Source organism: Erigeron canadensis, chromosome 3 (genome assembly GCF_010389155.1).
Source record: "Erigeron canadensis isolate Cc75 chromosome 3, C_canadensis_v1, whole genome shotgun sequence".
NCBI classification, from domain to species: domain Eukaryota; kingdom Viridiplantae; phylum Streptophyta; class Magnoliopsida; order Asterales; family Asteraceae; genus Erigeron; species Erigeron canadensis.
The window spans coordinates 43,297,296-43,304,513 of record NC_057763.1 but is presented as its reverse complement, the minus strand read 5'-3'; positions in this window follow the sequence as shown (position 1 = coordinate 43,304,513).

Genomic DNA, 7,218 nt, shown 5'->3' with positions numbered 1-7,218 from the left:
GTAGCTAAAAGTACTCCCCTTTAGCATAAGGTACAAGCTTTTAAAGCAACCGACATAATTAACGGACTTAACGACGGTTAGGTAACAGACTTAACGACTATTAGGTGACTGACTTAATGACCCTTATTTTATTTTTATTTTACTACATAACTTTTACTTTTTAAACTTTTCACCAAATTTTTTTTTTTATTTACATTTCCCTTTTACCTTTCGTCACATAGTTCTTGCTTTTTAAACTTTCAACATACAAAGTTTGTTTTTAGGTATAAAGTTTATTAACTTTTGTACTTTTTTTCATATAACTTTGTTTTTAAACTTTGCTCTGAAAGTTTTCTTTTATTTTCTTTTACAATATAACTTTTGATTTCTAAATTTTATTACCAAAGTTTCATTTTCTTTACTTTGAACCATAACTTTTATTTTCTTAACCTTTGTCACGCAAATTTTGTTTTTCGGCTTAATGTTTTTGTAACTTTTATCACCAGATTTATGTTTTTCTCCCGGGGCAAAGCCCGGGTAGAAATACTAGTTTGTTACCAAATATGATCACATGTAATGCTTTGGTATACGTGTAACAAGTAGAGGTGGCAAATTGTATGGGTCGGATCGGGTTGGATGACGGGTCAAAACGGGAAATTTTAAAAATGGGTCAAAATGGGTTCGGGTTAAAACAGACCTGGGTCAAAACGGGTAAAATGTTTGTATACTCCAAAAGTCTAATTATATAAGAATGTATAAAATTAGTTGTTGTCATGGTGTTTGATTTATATTATTATGGGTTATTTACTGAAATGGTACATGGACTATCCACCATATTACTGTCACACCCCACCTTAGGCGGAATCGTAGGATATGACGAAAAGAAATAACATAGCACATGGAATTTATAATAGAGTTATCCTAAATGAAATCCAAATAAATGTGATTCCCACAAGCGGGATAAGTCTAGGCAACACGCCTCAAATAGCAAAAGAAGTGACAAATAGTATTGAATGTTCAAATGCAATGTAGGAGTCCATGAAGGATCTCTTTACTGGTCTTCCTAAAGTCCTTATACTCAGTCTCCTTAAGCATTGTTATTACCTGAAAATGAATGCTCGAAAATGTCAACATAATGTTGGTGAGTTCGTAGGTTTAAAGGAATACAAATGAATTTGTTGTGCATGATATATGAGGTTTGGACAATAGTGTAAATATAAACATGTAGCAGCTTGTATGCAATCCAAATACTGATCAATGCCATCATAGTTATCCAACAACACAATCCTCATCACTCCTGCCAACAACTCAATCATACACTGTAATACCAACAACTACCAGCTGGAGTATATAGTTGGTCGATAGATTTCAAATAGTCTTCAATAGATATCAACAGACATCTATTGCATCATAGAATCAACACAAACAAGCTAGCATACACATTTCATAATTACACGTATTTGTCCAAGAAAACAAACAAGTTTTGGCACAACTAGTAAAGAAATGAAAAGTGTTTTGAGCATCATTTTCCCCCAAATAAATAAAATAAAAATGGGCCACGAAACTCACCTCAATCAGCAAGCAGTTGTGTAAATTCCAAAAGATCACTGGAATCTACACAACATATACATGTACAAGTTACAATTATTGGACATGGTCAATAACCGTCCATTGTAACCCGCATTTGATGAAATACACATATGGCTACACTCAAAGTATTCATAAAATGATTTGTCATATTTTATTAAGTTACAAGTCATATAACTTAATATAGAGTATTTGTCTTGATGATTTATGATTAAATTTTACAAACTCATATTCACTGGAATTTTCAGTAACTTTATCAATTTTTATTCTGGATCACCCGAACTAACCAAGTCCTTAAATTTTTACCACAGTAACTTTTATGTGTTAGATACTTAAATGAATTTTTACAGAATTTATTTTGTACTTGAACTATTTTTAAAAATTCGATAATTACAGACTAGTTAATAAATTCACTGTTTGCGCGTAGAAAAGTTTTATAAAAGTTAAGGGCCTTCGAAGCTTAAAAAAAATCCAAATTTTTACTGTACAATCTTAACATCTTAAAAATGTTTCTGGAAAAAAATAATCTTCCAGTTCATAAAATCGACCAAGATATGACTATTTGAAGTCGACCTAAATCTGTTCTGGAAACTCAGCTTTGCGCAGTTTTGTTATAAAATTCGTTTGACAACCTTAAACTTCATATTTTGACACGAAACCACTTCCACCAGAAAGTAGACTTCCGGAAATTAATTTTAGACACCAAAAACGTGACTTAACCATCTTCCATGACCAAGATACGACCTTTCAAAGTTAACAAACAGAATATGTCCAGATTCTGAAATAACTCAAACTTACTGTTTTAAAGACTACTACAACTAATATACATATATAAGCTTTCAAATCTTTCCAACACCTATTTACATATGTTATTATGATTTTCATGCCTTCATAATTGGATTTCTTTAATTATATTAATTATTATGATACAATAAATACGTAGAGTTTTAACATTAATATGATTTATACTTCAAGCTTTTGATTTAACCCTAAAAAAAACTTTAATTCATTATTATAAATTTGCCATAATATGTATTCATCAAATAAGCTACTTATAAACAAAAGATCAATAAAAAAAATATAGTTATATATATGAAAAAGAAAACATAAGTAATTTACCCCAAGATTGATGACCACTCCTTAGATACCAAAATCCAAGAGATCTTTAGGATTAATACTTTTGTTAAAATAGATTATGAAACTTTGATTCTTGGGGTGGCATGTAGATCGATGGCAGCATCAACAAGGGAAAATTTGTTTTAGTTTTTTTTTTTGTAACTAAAAATGTATATATATTTGTAGAGAGAAATATTTGAGTTGGTTTAAAATTAAGATCAACAATTTATTAAAGACAAAAGTTCTAATTAAGTTATAATTCTTTGTTTATTATAAGGATAAGTGTTTTAGAGTTTGAATGTAATTAGGATATATTAATATATAATTTAACAAGAGTTAATACAACTTCTCTTTACTTGTATTAATTATAAAAATTACTTTGATAATTATTGATTTTATTCACCAAAATTCTACACTTGTTATACTATATAGGCACATTGACTAGTCAAGAAATTTGGAATTTAAGTTAGAGGCTATAATAAAGTACCGGTTTTGGTGACGTATGTCACAGTCTCCCCCACTTGAGAGAATTTCGTCTCGAAATTTAGTTAGAATTACTGTTGAAATCTATCATTGGATAATTTGTGATGTTTGTTTTTCATCTCAAGCTGTTTCGTGGTCTAGTTCAGTACCACCTCCATTGTATTGTTAGTATTCTTATAAAGTGTACTGCAGTTAACCTACTACACTACCAACACACTGATGACGTAATAGATACCTACCGTAACCATACACTATACATTTTCACAATAATATATATAATTCCATTGAAGATAACAACTTGAATTTTAGAATGTTTTAGATTTTATATCATTCGATTCATAATCTAAACTGTTTCTCTACAGTATTTGAATCTTATATTCTCATCCAACGATAAATTCAAAGTTTCGTCAACAAGATATCTCTTAGGATTCGACACGTGAAATGTATCATAAACAATGTTTAGCTCATGATATAATATTGAATTATAGGATACTTAAACGATTGGTTTAATAATATTTTTGAATGGACTCACAAACTTATGCTAACTTGCCCTTTTTACTAATTGTAAGAAAATTTTCTAAAGTGACACTTCATGTAGCACTGAATTGTTGACACAACCTTTTAAAGATTTTTGTAATGGCTCTTTTTGAGGATTATTATGGTAGTTTCTTGTACAATCTCAAGTCTAACCATTTTACTCTTCTAGTAATTCATAAATTTTTCAATCAGAATTATTTAGTAGAAATAGCTTATGGTAGTCTCTGTATCTCTTACTACTTGTATAAGGTCTACGCAAGGTGTCTTTAGTATGTCGAGATAACCTCGACTCTATCAAATTGAGGACTAGATATGACTTAACGAATTTCGTTGACTGAATCTTCTAAGAGAGTCACAACACATCATGTCACACCCCACCTTAGGCGGAATCGTACGATATGACGAAAAGAAATAACATAGGATATTACGTTATACACAACTAATATTTGTTATTTATATTTTTGTATCCGTCACTATAAACAACACATTATTATTATGCTAACTAAACTAAGTTATGTTAGAGCACATAAAGTGCACAATTTGTTGTCCGATGCAATAATTCTAAAAGACTGAGAAATTCGTACAATTATGCTTACGAAGTTTAAGTTCGTAAGAACTATTAACTTTCAGGCTGAGGTTCAAGATTTTTGCAGAGAAATGGGGGGGGGGGGGGATAAAACTTTCAGTCCTCGGTATTTCTAAGCAAAAATATGAACTACTCGACATTCATTGAAGATCAAAGGTTATTCTGTTCATTCATTCAGTTTAGCGGTTGATGGTGATTAAAGTATTATAATGTTCGAGTTTGAAGATCATCATGTTATTATTGGAGTATTATTAGAAGTTGATCTGTTTGATATAGCGGTTTGAACTGTTGAAGTGTTGGTGCAATGAAGCTGGTTACTTGTTGTTGAGTATTTGAAGATTGAATCTTATCTATATTCCAAGACATAGAGATGATATCAGGTGACTGGAAGATAAAGATCTTTATGTATGGCAGCGTATACAACTGAAGAGGATATCTGATTAGAAAGGCTTCGGGTGATTGGTAGAGTTGTGAAGATACAAGACAGAGTCAGACACTGCTAGTTGAGACAGGATTCATGTTACTACAGTTTGTGATTCAAGCTACATAGTTTCTTATTTTTGTGAGAGCTGATTGATTTGATGTTGATTGTTGGAAATTCAACTCCGCCATTACATGCCAATTAAGCAAGATGAGCAGAGTCTCCGGCAATAAATCCTAGGGTGGAAGATTGCTGATTTTTAATTTGGAGGTGCTACTACTGAGGGGGAGAACTACAGCGAGAAGTGTTGGGTTGGTTAGTTTTCATGAAGATATAGAGATTTTGCAGGTTGAAGATCAGATTGCAGTTTCAGAAGATCGAGTCTCAACATTGAAGATCCGATATCTCAAGTTAAGGGGGGGGGGGGCTATTCATTTAGACTTTCTATAATTAATATCGGTTTGTGAAAAATTGATTGCACCGGCCAAGGGGGAGTTTGTTAGAGCACATAAAGTGCACAATTTGTTGTCCGATGCAATAATTCTAAAAGGCTGAGAAATTCGTACAATTATGCTTACGAAGTTTAAGTTCGTAAGAACTATTAACTTTGTACATATATGCCTTACGAAGATTAAGTTCGTAAGAACTATTAAGTTAGTAAGGCCCAGCCCGTTTGTACGAATTTGACAGCCCAGTCCGTTTGTTCAGCCTATAAATATAAGTCTTAGGTCACGAATTTAGGTTGATGATTTAGTTGCAACAAAGAGTCATTCACTAGGTTCTGGGGGTAGAGATCTATACCTCGAGATACCGCCCAAACTATCACGATTCGTCTCAATGATTGTAATCCGTAATCATTGTAGATGTTTTTCATACGGATTCATCTTGTAATCATATGATTAATGATAGTATTTTCGTGTTTATCTCCTGTTCTTATTATCTTCGTGTGTGTTTATCATGATAATCATTAATTAACCCTAAAGACGATCATAAACGGATTCCGCACATCTATGATTGTTTAGATCTCGTGTTAATCGATCTGGGAACGTGCTGAAACACGTTTTTCAACAAGTTATATTATCAATATCAATATTAAAAGCTTTGACAAGTCAATTAAATTATTTTGTATCATGCGAGTAAAAAATCTAGTATACAATATATCTATATCTACGTATTGTTGTAAAAATTCTTCTAAGGGGCTGTATTAGTTTATACGTTTGGTATACAAAATATCCCATTTTAACCGTAAAAACTTCGCAAGCATCTCTAAATCTCTAAATATATATAAAAGAGAAACCTTAATTTTCAAGTACATTAGTTTGGATATAAAGTTCAACTTTTAATTAAAACCATTAAATGAGAATGATGATGTGATATACCTTTTATAACTTCTCTGTATTTAATTTTCATTTAATAAACTTAAATATAGTCATTAATTATGAAAAGTAATTTTTTACATTTTATAATTATAGAAACTAATTGATTTAATGATATATTTATGAATTTAATTCATAAACTTTATACTTTTTTCTTTAAATCATTTTTTTGATTTTTTTTAACTGTAATTAAGTTCTGACATTATTTTATATATGCTTTTATCATATAATGTAATAAATATATGTATAATTATAAGTATTTAACTTTATATCATTAATAGTTTATGATATTTAAATAAAACATATATCTGATCTATATATATAGTGTCTAGAAATAATCAAAAAATACAAAGTTATAAAAATAACAATATCACTAAATTTCAACATCTTTCATTTATATTTGTTAAATTAACAAAATGATACAAATATAATATAAAGATTAGGCATGTGGATTATTGATCACTAAAATCTCTCTTATTTTATTTTTTATTTTATTTTTTTAAAAACGGCTTGTTAGTTTTTTAGTTATTCGAATCCTAACAGTGACATCCAAACGGGCAATACCCGAAGGCACCCCTGGAGACCAAGGGTGCGATAACACGACCCACACGCGGCTGAAGAGGTAAATGCCCAAAACTATGGGGAATTGACCTCTTTAAAAGCATGCGAGCCGTGTTATTGCACCCTTGGTCTCTAGAGGTGCGTTCGGGTTCCAACCGCTAACATACTGACCGCTTGGTTGTCATCTTTTTAATATCTAAATTATGCAATTCTTTTTCTATATATATAATTAAATTCATTTAGCTGTAAACATATAAATGTAAACATATATAACATTATTGCTTTTCAATTTTGTTATATATGTTTACTAGTTAATCAACCCGGTTTTAACCCCGACACTTTTAATAAAATTTTAAAAGCAATAAAAATTTAAAAAAGTGTATATAGTTTTTGTTATTGATATATTATAACTCGGCTTGAAGATATTAAATTGATTAACACAATAATTATATATATTACTACATATTGCATTAATAAAACATAAAAAAACATTTATGATATTATATTATATAAAAAGTATTTATTTTGTTTTCTAATAAAAAAATAAATTTGTAGATATCATAAATAAAATA